The 13,193-nt window shown below is 47.7% G+C and overlaps 9 non-coding genes across 9 annotated transcripts; all 9 read left to right on the forward strand.

Annotated features, from left to right (window-relative positions):
- Positions 1-141: 141 nt before the first annotated feature.
- On the forward strand, positions 142-332 carry LOC142700493 (U2 spliceosomal RNA). The gene has a single exon (XR_012866614.1). It is a non-coding gene; the product is annotated as a U2 spliceosomal RNA (small nuclear RNA).
- A 1,288-nt stretch (positions 333-1,620) lies between these two features.
- On the forward strand, positions 1,621-1,811 carry LOC142700506 (U2 spliceosomal RNA). Its single transcript, XR_012866625.1, has one exon. It is a non-coding gene; the product is annotated as a U2 spliceosomal RNA (small nuclear RNA).
- Positions 1,812-3,099: 1,288 nt separating this feature from the next.
- Positions 3,100-3,290, forward strand: LOC142700518 (U2 spliceosomal RNA). The gene has a single exon (XR_012866636.1). It is a non-coding gene; the product is annotated as a U2 spliceosomal RNA (small nuclear RNA).
- Positions 3,291-4,574: 1,284 nt separating this feature from the next.
- Positions 4,575-4,765, forward strand: LOC142700524 (U2 spliceosomal RNA). Its single transcript, XR_012866641.1, has one exon. It is a non-coding gene; the product is annotated as a U2 spliceosomal RNA (small nuclear RNA).
- A 1,300-nt stretch (positions 4,766-6,065) lies between these two features.
- LOC142700525 (U2 spliceosomal RNA) lies at positions 6,066-6,256 on the forward strand. Its single transcript, XR_012866642.1, has one exon. It is a non-coding gene; the product is annotated as a U2 spliceosomal RNA (small nuclear RNA).
- A 1,284-nt stretch (positions 6,257-7,540) lies between these two features.
- On the forward strand, positions 7,541-7,731 carry LOC142700523 (U2 spliceosomal RNA). The gene has a single exon (XR_012866640.1). It is a non-coding gene; the product is annotated as a U2 spliceosomal RNA (small nuclear RNA).
- A 1,296-nt stretch (positions 7,732-9,027) lies between these two features.
- LOC142700494 (U2 spliceosomal RNA) lies at positions 9,028-9,218 on the forward strand. The gene has a single exon (XR_012866615.1). It is a non-coding gene; the product is annotated as a U2 spliceosomal RNA (small nuclear RNA).
- Positions 9,219-10,493: 1,275 nt separating this feature from the next.
- On the forward strand, positions 10,494-10,684 carry LOC142700495 (U2 spliceosomal RNA). Its single transcript, XR_012866616.1, has one exon. It is a non-coding gene; the product is annotated as a U2 spliceosomal RNA (small nuclear RNA).
- Positions 10,685-11,976: 1,292 nt separating this feature from the next.
- Positions 11,977-12,167, forward strand: LOC142700496 (U2 spliceosomal RNA). The gene has a single exon (XR_012866617.1). It is a non-coding gene; the product is annotated as a U2 spliceosomal RNA (small nuclear RNA).
- Positions 12,168-13,193: the final 1,026 nt, after the last annotated feature.

The raw sequence follows: 13,193 nt of genomic DNA on the forward strand, positions 1-13,193 counted from the left end.
CGGCCTTTATTCACCTCCCGTGTAGCTGTGAGTGTGTGAGCCTGCAGGGCCCCATGGAATTGCCTAGAAGTAGGCTGAATCGCTGCAAGGGCTGAACAGCAGTATCGGGCAGGCTCGGGCAACGCGCGGCCCGTTCGGGTTATCGCTTCTCGGCCTTTTGGCTAAGATCAAGTGTAGTATCTGTTCTTATCAGTTTAATATCTGATACGTCCCCTATCTGGGGACCATATATTAAATGGATTTTTAGAACAGGGAGATGGAAATAGAGCTTGCTCTGTCCACTCCACGCATTGACCTGGTATTGCAGTATTTCCAGGACCGGTGCACCCTTTCCTTATGTGTTGACTAAAAGCAGATTCCAAAAGTGTTTTTTGTCTTTGCTATTGTTTCTGTCTTTCTGAAGGGATCTCCCCTTTTAATCCCATTATTTCAACACCTGTTGGACAATGCATGAGTGATAATGAGCTCATTGATTAAATGCAATTAATGAATAGATTGCCACCTCTTGTTGTGTGTCGTCTGTGTTTCTGTGTTTCCGGCATTTCACATTGGAACACCTCATTCACCTTCCTTGTCTTCTCTCAGCCCTCCCTTTTAGGTAAGTTAAAGAGCTGCACCTGAGCCAGCCACTGATTGATTGATTGATTGATTGATTGATTGATTGATTGATTGATTGATTGATGCAGCACAACAGTCAAATAGTGGAGTGGAGTAGGGGAACAGCAAACAGCCAATAAAGCAGCCCGCCCGCTCGCCTGCCCGCCACAATGGACCTACCTGTGTACACTAGATGGATGTGATGGAATGTACTGTCGTCCCTACATTTCAAGAAGAAGTAAGAATTGCAGTTGCAACAAAGCCTTGCTTGCCTACAAAGAGAGCAGCAATTTGGATTTGTTACTATGTTACCTAGAAGAATAACAAACTGTGCAAGGATGGAGGTTGTAGGAGCAAGGAGAAGTTGTCTGTAAAGTTGGTGGATGCCTATTTTCCATTTTGCAGTCCCTTGTCTCCCTCTTGTGGCCTCCTGGAGGCAACTAGCTGTGCAAAAAAAAGACAGCCTGGCGGCCGGCTGTTGCAGTGTTGCCCTCTCAGGCAACACTGAGTGACTGACTGAGCCTCACCGTCTTATATAAAGTTCAGACGGAACTTTGCACGTGTCATAGTGGAGCCCTCAGGATTCCAGAGCCAGCTTTCTGACATCATAATGGGGCCTCAGAGATAAAAGCCTGGGCCCAGGCAGTGTTGGTCAGTGCTGCTCAGCAGGCAGCACTGGACTGGACTGGATTACAGCTGATACAAGGTGTGAAGGAACAAGGGGTGGCTGTGGGCATGCACTTGCTGCCGCTGCCAGTGTTTATCTGCATGGCAGCAGGGCATTTGGGCGTTGCCAGGAAGGCGTTTTTATGTAGATTCCTCCTCTTTCAGCACTGCATTGTGGTGCAAGCAAAAGAAGCAAATCCTGTCTGGCTTCCTCTCCGGCCTTTATTCACCTCCCGTGTAGCTGTGAGTGTGTGAGCCTGCAGGGCCCCATGGAATTGCCTAGAAGTAGGCTGAATCGCTGCAAGGGCTGAACAGCAGTATCGGGCAGGCTCGGGCAACGCGCGGCCCGTTCGGGTTATCGCTTCTCGGCCTTTTGGCTAAGATCAAGTGTAGTATCTGTTCTTATCAGTTTAATATCTGATACGTCCCCTATCTGGGGACCATATATTAAATGGATTTTTAGAACAGGGAGATGGAAATAGAGCTTGCTCTGTCCACTCCACGCATTGACCTGGTATTGCAGTATTTCCAGGACCGGTGCACCCTTTCCTTATGTGTTGACTAAAAGCAGATTCCAAAAGTGTTTTTTGTCTTTGCTATTGTTTCTGTCTTTCTGAAGGGATCTCCCCTTTTAATCCCATTATTTCAACACCTGTTGGACAATGCATGAGTGCTAATGAGCTCATTGATTAAATGCAATTAATGAATAGATTGCCACCTCTTGTTGTGTGTCGTCTGTGTTTCTGTGTTTCCGGCATTTCACATTGGAACACCTCATTCACCTTCCTTGTCTTCTCTCCGCCCTCCCTTTTAGGTAAGTTAAAGAGCTGCACCTGAGCCAGCCACTGATTGATTGATTGATTGATTGATTGATTGATTGATTGATTGATTGATTGATGCAGCACAACAGTCAAATAGTGGAGTGGAGTAGGGGAACAGCAAACAGCCAATAAAGCAGCCCGCCCGCTCGCCTTCCCGCCACAATGGACCTACCTGTGTACACTAGATGGATGTGATAGAATGTACTGTCGTCCCTACATTTCAAGAAGAAGTAAGAATTGCAGTTGCAACAAAGCCTTGCTTGCCTACAAAGAGAGCAGCAATTTGGATTTGTTACTATGTTACCTAGAAGAATAACAAACTGTGCAAGGATGGAGGTTGTAGGAGCAAGGAGAAGTTGTCTGTAAAGTTGGTGGATGCCTATTTTCCATTTTGCAGTCCCTTGTCTCCCTCTTGTGGCCTCCTGGAGGCAACTAGCTGTGCAAAAAAAAGACAGCCTGGCGGCCGGCTGTTGCAGTGTTGCCCTCTCAGGCAACACTGAGTGACTGACTGAGCCTCACCGTCTTATATAAAGTTCAGACGGAACTTTGCACGTGTCATAGTGGAGCCCTCAGGATTCCAGAGCCAGCTTTCTGACATCATAATGGGGCCTCAGAGATAAAAGCCTGGGCCCAGGCAGTGTTGGTCAGTGCTGCTCAGCAGGCAGCACTGGACTGGACTGGATTACAGCTGATACAAGGTGTGAAGGAACAAGGGGTGGCTGTGGGCATGCACTTGCTGCCGCTGCCAGTGTTTATCTGCATGGCAGCAGGGCATTTGGGCGTTGCCAGGAAGGCATTTTTATGTAGATTCCTCCTCTTTCAGCACTGCATTGTGGTGCAAGCAAAAGAAGCAAATCCTGTCTGGCTTCCTCTCCGGCCTTTATTCACCTCCCGTGTAGCTGTGAGTGTGTGAGCCTGCAGGGCCCCATGGAATTGCCTAGAAGTAGGCTGAATCGCTGCAAGGGCTGAACAGCAGTATCGGGCAGGCTCGGGCAACGCGCGGCCCGTTCGGGTTATCGCTTCTCGGCCTTTTGGCTAAGATCAAGTGTAGTATCTGTTCTTATCAGTTTAATATCTGATACGTCCCCTATCTGGGGACCATATATTAAATGGATTTTTAGAACAGGGAGATGGAAATAGAGCTTGCTCTGTCCACTCCACGCATTGACCTGGTATTGCAGTATTTCCAGGACCGGTGCACCCTTTCCTTATGTGTTGACTAAAAGCAGATTCCAAAAGTGTTTTTTGTCTTTGCTATTGTTTCTGTCTTTCTGAAGGGATCTCCCCTTTTAATCCCATTATTTCAACACCTGTTGGACAATGCATGAGTGATAATGAGCTCATTGATTAAATGCAATTAATGAATAGATTGCCACCTCTTGTTGTGTGTCGTCTGTGTTTCTGTGTTTCCGGCATTTCACATTGGAACACCTCATTCACCTTCCTTGTCTTCTCTCCGCCCTCCCTTTTAGGTAAGTTAAAGAGCTGCACCTGAGCCAGCCACTGATTGATTGATTGATTGATTGATTGATTGATTGATTGATTGATTGATGCAGCACAACAGTCAAATAGTGGAGTGGAGTAGGGGAACAGCAAACAGCCAATAAAGCAGCCCGCCCGCTCGCCTGCCCGCCACAATGGACCTACCTGTGTACACTAGATGGATGTGATGGAATGTACTGTCGTCCCTACATTTCAAGAAGAAGTAAGAATTGCAGTTGCAACAAAGCCTTGCTTGCCTACAAAGAGAGCAGCAATTTGGATTTGTTACTATGTTACCTAGAAGAATAACAAACTGTGCAAGGATGGAGGTTGTAGGAGCAAGGAGAAGTTGTCTGTAAAGTTGGTGGATGCCTATTTTCCATTTTGCAGTCCCTTGTCTCCCTCTTGTGGCCTCCTGGAGGCAACTAGCTGTGCAAAAAAAAGACAGCCTGGCGGCCGGCTGTTGCAGTGTTGCCCTCTCAGGCAACACTGAGTGACTGACTGAGCCTCACCGTCTTATATAAAGTTCAGACGGAACTTTGCACGTGTCATAGTGGAGCCCTCAGGATTCCAGAGCCAGCTTTCTGACATCATAATGGGGCCTCAGAGATAAAAGCCTGGGCCCAGGCAGTGTTGGTCAGTGCTGCTCAGCAGGCAGCACTGGACTGGACTGGATTACAGCTGATACAAGGTGTGAAGGAACAAGGGGTGGCTGTGGGCATGCACTTGCTGCCGCTGCCAGTGTTTATCTGCATGGCAGCAGGGCATTTGGGCGTTGCCAGGAAGGCGTTTTTATGTAGATTCCTCCTCTTTCAGCACTGCATTGTGGTGCAAGCAAAAGAAGCAAATCCTGTCTGGCTTCCTCTCCGGCCTTTATTCACCTCCCGTGTAGCTGTGAGTGTGTGAGCCTGCAGGGCCCCATGGAATTGCCTAGAAGTAGGCTGAATCGCTGCAAGGGCTGAACAGCAGTATCGGGCAGGCTCGGGCAACGCGCGGCCCGTTCGGGTTATCGCTTCTCGGCCTTTTGGCTAAGATCAAGTGTAGTATCTGTTCTTATCAGTTTAATATCTGATACGTCCCCTATCTGGGGACCATATATTAAATGGATTTTTAGAACAGGGAGATGGAAATAGAGCTTGCTCTGTCCACTCCACGCATTGACCTGGTATTGCAGTATTTCCAGGACCGGTGCACCCTTTCCTTATGTGTTGACTAAAAGCAGATTCCAAAAGTGTTTTTTGTCTTTGCTATTGTTTCTGTCTTTCTGAAGGGATCTCCCCTTTTAATCCCATTATTTCAACACCTGTTGGACAATGCATGAGTGATAATGAGCTCATTGATTAAATGCAATTAATGAATAGATTGCCACCTCTTGTTGTGTGTCGTCTGTGTTTCTGTGTTTCCGGCATTTCACATTGGAACACCTCATTCACCTTCCTTGTCTTCTCTCCGCCCTCCCTTTTAGGTAAGTTAAAGAGCTGCACCTGAGCCAGCCACTGATTGATTGATTGATTGATTGATTGATTGATTGATTGATTGATTGATTGATTGATTGATTGATGCAGCACAACAGTCAAATAGTGGAGTGGAGTAGGGGAACAGCAAACAGCCAATAAAGCAGCCCGCCCGCTCGCCTGCCCGCCACAATGGACCTACCTGTGTACACTAGATGGATGTGATGGAATGTACTGTCGTCCCTACATTTCAAGAAGAAGTAAGAATTGCAGTTGCAACAAAGCCTTGCTTGCCTACAAAGAGAGCAGCAATTTGGATTTGTTACTATGTTACCTAGAAGAATAACAAACTGTGCAAGGATGGAGGTTGTAGGAGCAAGGAGAAGTTGTCTGTAAAGTTGGTGGATGCCTATTTTCCATTTTGCAGTCCCTTGTCTCCCTCTTGTGGCCTCCTGGAGGCAACTAGCTGTGCAAAAAAAAGACAGCCTGGCGGCCGGCTGTTGCAGTGTTGCCCTCTCAGGCAACACTGAGTGACTGACTGAGCCTCACCGTCTTATATAAAGTTCAGACGGAACTTTGCACGTGTCATAGTGGAGCCCTCAGGATTCCAGAGCCAGCTTTCTGACATCATAATGGGGCCTCAGAGATAAAAGCCTGGGCCCAGGCAGTGTTGGTCAGTGCTGCTCAGCAGGCAGCACTGGACTGGACTGGATTACAGCTGATACAAGGTGTGAAGGAACAAGGGGTGGCTGTGGGCATGCACTTGCTGCCGCTGCCAGTGTTTATCTGCATGGCAGCAGGGCATTTGGGCGTTGCCAGGAAGGCGTTTTTATGTAGATTCCTCCTCTTTCAGCACTGCATTGTGGTGCAAGCAAAAGAAGCAAATCCTGTCTGGCTTCCTCTCCGGCCTTTATTCACCTCCCGTGTAGCTGTGAGTGTGTGAGCCTGCAGGGCCCCATGGAATTGCCTAGAAGTAGGCTGAATCGCTGCAAGGGCTGAACAGCAGTATCGGGCAGGCTCGGGCAACGCGCGGCCCGTTCGGGTTATCGCTTCTCGGCCTTTTGGCTAAGATCAAGTGTAGTATCTGTTCTTATCAGTTTAATATCTGATACGTCCCCTATCTGGGGACCATATATTAAATGGATTTTTAGAACAGGGAGATGGAAATAGAGCTTGCTCTGTCCACTCCACGCATTGACCTGGTATTGCAGTATTTCCAGGACCGGTGCACCCTTTCCTTATGTGTTGACTAAAAGCAGATTCCAAAAGTGTTTTTTGTCTTTGCTATTGTTTCTGTCTTTCTGAAGGGATCTCCCCTTTTAATCCCATTATTTCAACACCTGTTGGACAATGCATGAGTGATAATGAGCTCATTGATTAAATGCAATTAATGAATAGATTGCCACCTCTTGTTGTGTGTCGTCTGTGTTTCTGTGTTTCCGGCATTTCACATTGGAACACCTCATTCACCTTCCTTGTCTTCTCTCCGCCCTCCCTTTTAGGTAAGTTAAAGAGCTGCACCTGAGCCAGCCACTGATTGATTGATTGATTGATTGATTGATTGATTGATTGATTGATTGATGCAGCACAACAGTCAAATAGTGGAGTGGAGTAGGGGAACAGCAAACAGCCAATAAAGCAGCCCGCCCGCTCGCCTGCCCGCCACAATGGACCTACCTGTGTACACTAGATGGATGTGATGGAATGTACTGTCGTCCCTACATTTCAAGAAGAAGTAAGAATTGCAGTTGCAACAAAGCCTTGCTTGCCTACAAAGAGAGCAGCAATTTGGATTTGTTACTATGTTACCTAGAAGAATAACAAACTGTGCAAGGATGGAGGTTGTAGGAGCAAGGAGAAGTTGTCTGTAAAGTTGGTGGATGCCTATTTTCCATTTTGCAGTCCCTTGTCTCCCTCTTGTGGCCTCCTGGAGGCAACTAGCTGTGCAAAAAAAAGACAGCCTGGCGGCCGGCTGTTGCAGTGTTGCCCTCTCAGGCAACACTGAGTGACTGACTGAGCCTCACCGTCTTATATAAAGTTCAGACGGAACTTTGCACGTGTCATAGTGGAGCCCTCAGGATTCCAGAGCCAGCTTTCTGACATCATAATGGGGCCTCAGAGATAAAAGCCTGGGCCCAGGCAGTGTTGGTCAGTGCTGCTCAGCAGGCAGCACTGGACTGGACTGGATTACAGCTGATACAAGGTGTGAAGGAACAAGGGGTGGCTGTGGGCATGCACTTGCTGCCGCTGCCAGTGTTTATCTGCATGGCAGCAGGGCATTTGGGCGTTGCCAGGAAGGCGTTTTTATGTAGATTCCTCCTCTTTCAGCACTGCATTGTGGTGCAAGCAAAAGAAGCAAATCCTGTCTGGCTTCCTCTCCGGCCTTTATTCACCTCCCGTGTAGCTGTGAGTGTGTGAGCCTGCAGGGCCCCATGGAATTGCCTAGAAGTAGGCTGAATCGCTGCAAGGGCTGAACAGCAGTATCGGGCAGGCTCGGGCAACGCGCGGCCCGTTCGGGTTATCACTTCTCGGCCTTTTGGCTAAGATCAAGTGTAGTATCTGTTCTTATCAGTTTAATATCTGATACGTCCCCTATCTGGGGACCATATATTAAATGGATTTTTAGAACAGGGAGATGGAAATAGAGCTTGCTCTGTCCACTCCACGCATTGACCTGGTATTGCAGTATTTCCAGGACCGGTGCACCCTTTCCTTATGTGTTGACTAAAAGCAGATTCCAAAAGTGTTTTTTGTCTTTGCTATTGTTTCTGTCTTTCTGAAGGGATCTCCCCTTTTAATCCCATTATTTCAACACCTGTTGGACAATGCATGAGTGATAATGAGCTCATTGATTAAATGCAATTAATGAATAGATTGCCACCTCTTGTTGTGTGTCGTCTGTGTTTCTGTGTTTCCGGCATTTCACATTGGAACACCTCATTCACCTTCCTTGTCTTCTCTCCGCCCTCCCTTTTAGGTAAGTTAAAGAGCTGCACCTGAGCCAGCCACTGATTGATTGATTGATTGATTGATTGATTGATTGATTGATTGATTGATTGATTGATTGATGCAGCACAACAGTCAAATAGTGGAGTGGAGTAGGGGAACAGCAAACAGCCAATAAAGCAGCCCACCCGCTCGCCTGCCCGCCACAATGGACCTACCTGTGTACACTAGATGGATGTGATGGAATGTACTGTCGTCCCTACATTTCAAGAAGAAGTAAGAATTGCAGTTGCAACAAAGCCTTGCTTGCCTACAAAGAGAGCAGCAATTTGGATTTGTTACTATGTTACCTAGAAGAATAACAAACTGTGCAAGGATGGAGGTTGTAGGAGCAAGGAGAAGTTGTCTGTAAAGTTGGTGGATGCCTATTTTCCATTTTGCAGTCCCTTGTCTCCCTCTTGTGGCCTCCTGGAGGCAACTAGCTGTGCAAAAAAAAGACAGCCTGGCGGCCGGCTGTTGCAGTGTTGCCCTCTCAGGCAACACTGAGTGACTGACTGAGCCTCACCGTCTTATATAAAGTTCAGACGGAACTTTGCACGTGTCATAGTGGAGCCCTCAGGATTCCAGAGCCAGCTTTCTGACATCATAATGGGGCCTCAGAGATAAAAGCCTGGGCCCAGGCAGTGTTGGTCAGTGCTGCTCAGCAGGCAGCACTGGACTGGACTGGATTACAGCTGATACAAGGTGTGAAGGAACAAGGGGTGGCTGTGGGCATGCACTTGCTGCCGCTGCCAGTGTTTATCTGCATGGCAGCAGGGCATTTGGGCGTTGCCAGGAAGGCGTTTTTATGTAGATTCCTCCTCTTTCAGCACTGCATTGTGGTGCAAGCAAAAGAAGCAAATCCTGTCTGGCTTCCTCTCCGGCCTTTATTCACCTCCCGTGTAGCTGTGAGTGTGTGAGCCTGCAGGGCCCCATGGAATTGCCTAGAAGTAGGCTGAATCGCTGCAAGGGCTGAACAGCAGTATCGGGCAGGCTCGGGCAACGCGCGGCCCGTTCGGGTTATCGCTTCTCGGCCTTTTGGCTAAGATCAAGTGTAGTATCTGTTCTTATCAGTTTAATATCTGATACGTCCCCTATCTGGGGACCATATATTAAATGGATTTTTAGAACAGGGAGATGGAAATAGAGCTTGCTCTGTCCACTCCACGCATTGACCTGGTATTGCAGTATTTCCAGGACCGGTGCACCCTTTCCTTATGTGTTGACTAAAAGCAGATTCCAAAAGTGTTTTTTGTCTTTGCTATTGTTTCTGTCTTTCTGAAGGGTCTCCCCTTTTAATCCCATTATTTCAACACCTGTTGGACAATGCATGAGTGATAATGAGCTCATTGATTAAATGCAATTAATGAATAGATTGCCACCTCTTGTTGTGTGTCGTCTGTGTTTCTGTGTTTCCGGCATTTCACATTGGAACACCTCATTCACCTTCCTTGTCTTCTCTCCGCCCTCCCTTTTAGGTAAGTTAAAGAGCTGCACCTGAGCCAGCCACTGATTGATTGATTGATTGATTGATTGATTGATTGATTGATGCAGCACAACAGTCAAATAGTGGAGTGGAGTAGGGGAACAGCAAACAGCCAATAAAGCAGCCCGCCCGCTCGCCTGCCCGCCACAATGGACCTACCTGTGTACACTAGATGGATGTGATGGAATGTACTGTCGTCCCTACATTTCAAGAAGAAGTAAGAATTGCAGTTGCAACAAAGCCTTGCTTGCCTACAAAGAGAGCAGCAATTTGGATTTGTTACTATGTTACCTAGAAGAATAACAAACTGTGCAAGGATGGAGGTTGTAGGAGCAAGGAGAAGTTGTCTGTAAAGTTGGTGGATGCCTATTTTCCATTTTGCAGTCCCTTGTCTCCCTCTTGTGGCCTCCTGGAGGCAACTAGCTGTGCAAAAAAAAGACAGCCTGGCGGCCGGCTGTTGCAGTGTTGCCCTCTCAGGCAACACTGAGTGACTGACTGAGCCTCACCGTCTTATATAAAGTTCAGACGGAACTTTGCACGTGTCATAGTGGAGCCCTCAGGATTCCAGAGCCAGCTTTCTGACATCATAATGGGGCCTCAGAGATAAAAGCCTGGGCCCAGGCAGTGTTGGTCAGTGCTGCTCAGCAGGCAGCACTGGACTGGACTGGATTACAGCTGATACAAGGTGTGAAGGAACAAGGGGTGGCTGTGGGCATGCACTTGCTGCCGCTGCCAGTGTTTATCTGCATGGCAGCAGGGCATTTGGGCGTTGCCAGGAAGGCGTTTTTATGTAGATTCCTCCTCTTTCAGCACTGCATTGAGGTGCAAGCAAAAGAAGCAAATCCTGTCTGGCTTCCTCTCCGGCCTTTATTCACCTCCCGTGTAGCTGTGAGTGTGTGAGCCTGCAGGGCCCCATGGAATTGCCTAGAAGTAGGCTGAATCGCTGCAAGGGCTGAACAGCAGTATCGGGCAGGCTCGGGCAACGCGCGGCCCGTTCGGGTTATCGCTTCTCGGCCTTTTGGCTAAGATCAAGTGTAGTATCTGTTCTTATCAGTTTAATATCTGATACGTCCCCTATCTGGGGACCATATATTAAATGGATTTTTAGAACAGGGAGATGGAAATAGAGCTTGCTCTGTCCACTCCACGCATTGACCTGGTATTGCAGTATTTCCAGGACCGGTGCACCCTTTCCTTATGTGTTGACTAAAAGCAGATTCCAAAAGTGTTTTTTGTCTTTGCTATTGTTTCTGTCTTTCTGAAGGGATCTCCCCTTTTAATCCCATTATTTCAACACCTGTTGGACAATGCATGAGTGATAATGAGCTCATTGATTAAATGCAATTAATGAATAGATTGCCACCTCTTGTTGTGTGTCGTCTGTGTTTCTGTGTTTCCGGCATTTCACATTGGAACACCTCATTCACCTTCCTTGTCTTCTCTCCGCCCTCCCTTTTAGGTAAGTTAAAGAGCTGCACCTGAGCCAGCCACTGATTGATTGATTGATTGATTGATTGATTGATTGATTGATTGATTGATTGATTGATGCAGCACAACAGTCAAATAGTGGAGTGGAGTAGGGGAACAGCAAACAGCCAATAAAGCAGCCCGCCCGCTCGCCTGCCCGCCACAATGGACCTACCTGTGTACACTAGATGGATGTGATGGAATGTACTGTCGTCCCTACATTTCAAGAAGAAGTAAGAATTGCAGTTGCAACAAAGCCTTGCTTGCCTACAAAGAGAGCAGCAATTTGGATTTGTTACTATGTTACCTAGAAGAATAACAAACTGTGCAAGGATGGAGGTTGTAGGAGCAAGGAGAAGTTGTCTGTAAAGTTGGTGGATGCCTATTTTCAATTTTGCAGTCCCTTGTCTCCCTCTTGTGGCCTCCTGGAGGCAACTAGCTGTGCAAAAAAAAGACAGCCTGGCGGCCGGCTGTTGCAGTGTTGCCCTCTCAGGCAACACTGAGTGACTGACTGAGCCTCACCGTCTTATATAAAGTTCAGACGGAACTTTGCACGTGTCATAGTGGAGCCCTCAGGATTCCAGAGCCAGCTTTCTGACATCATAATGGGGCCTCAGAGATAAAAGCCTGGGCCCAGGCAGTGTTGGTCAGTGCTGCTCAGCAGGCAGCACTGGACTGGACTGGATTACAGCTGATACAAGGTGTGGAGGAACAAGGGGTGGCTGTGGGCATGCACTTGCTGCCGCTGCCAGTGTTTATCTGCATGGCAGCAGGGCATTTGGGCGTTGCCAGGAAGGCGTTTTTATGTAGATTCCTCCTCTTTCAGCACTGCATTGTGGTGCAAGCAAAAGAAGCAAATCCTGTCTGGCTTCCTCTCCGGCCTTTATTCACCTCCCGTGTAGCTGTGAGTGTGTGAGCCTGCAGGGCCCCATGGAATTGCCTAGAAGTAGGCTGAATCGCTGCAAGGGCTGAACAGCAGTATCGGGCAGGCTCGGGCAACGCGCGGCCCGTTCGGGTTATCGCTTCTCGGCCTTTTGGCTAAGATCAAGTGTAGTATCTGTTCTTATCAGTTTAATATCTGATACGTCCCCTATCTGGGGACCATATATTAAATGGATTTTTAGAACAGGGAGATGGAAATAGAGCTTGCTCTGTCCACTCCACGCATTGACCTGGTATTGCAGTATTTCCAGGACCGGTGCACCCTTTCCTTATGTGTTGACTAAAAGCAGATTCCAAAAGTGTTTTTTGTCTTTGCTATTGTTTCTGTCTTTCTGAAGGGATCTCCCCTTTTAATCCCATTATTTCAACACCTGTTGGACAATGCATGAGTGATAATGAGCTCATTGATTAAATGCAATTAATGAATAGATTGCCACCTCTTGTTGTGTGTCGTCTGTGTTTCTGTGTTTCCGGCATTTCACATTGGAACACCTCATTCACCTTCCTTGTCTTCTCTCCGCCCTCCCTTTTAGGTAAGTTAAAGAGCTGCACCTGAGCCAGCCACTGATTGATTGATTGATTGATTGATTGATTGATTGATTGATTGATTGATGCAGCACAACAGTCAAATAGTGGAGTGGAGTAGGGGAACAGCAAACAGCCAATAAAGCAGCCCGCCCGCTCGCCTGCCCGCCACAATGGACCTACCTGTGTACACTAGATGGATGTGATGGAATGTACTGTCGTCCCTACATTTCAAGAAGAAGTAAGAATTGCAGTTGCAACAAAGCCTTGCTTGCCTACAAAGAGAGCAGCAATTTGGATTTGTTACTATGTTACCTAGAAGAATAACAAACTGTGCAAGGATGGAGGTTGTAGGAGCAAGGAGAAGTTGTCTGTAAAGTTGGTGGATGCCTATTTTCCATTTTGCAGTCCCTTGTCTCCCTCTTGTGGCCTCCTGGAGGCAACTAGCTGTGCAAAAAAAAGACAGCCTGGCGGCCGGCTGTTGCAGTGTTGCCCTCTCAGGCAACACTGAGTGACTGACTGAGCCTCACCGTCTTATATAAAGTTCAGACGGAACTTTGCACGTGTCATAGTGGAGCCCTCAGGATTCCAGAGCCAGCTTTCTGACATCATAATGGGGCCTCAGAGATAAAAGCCTGGGCCCAGGCAGTGTTGGTCAGTGCTGCTCAGCAGGCAGCACTGGACTGGACTGGATTACAGCTGATACAAGGTGTGAAGGAACAAGGGGTGGCTGTGGGCATGCACTTGCTGCCGCTGCCAGTGTTTATC

This window comes from Rhinoderma darwinii, unplaced genomic scaffold, assembly GCF_050947455.1.
Source record: "Rhinoderma darwinii isolate aRhiDar2 unplaced genomic scaffold, aRhiDar2.hap1 Scaffold_1875, whole genome shotgun sequence".
NCBI classification, from domain to species: domain Eukaryota; kingdom Metazoa; phylum Chordata; class Amphibia; order Anura; family Rhinodermatidae; genus Rhinoderma; species Rhinoderma darwinii.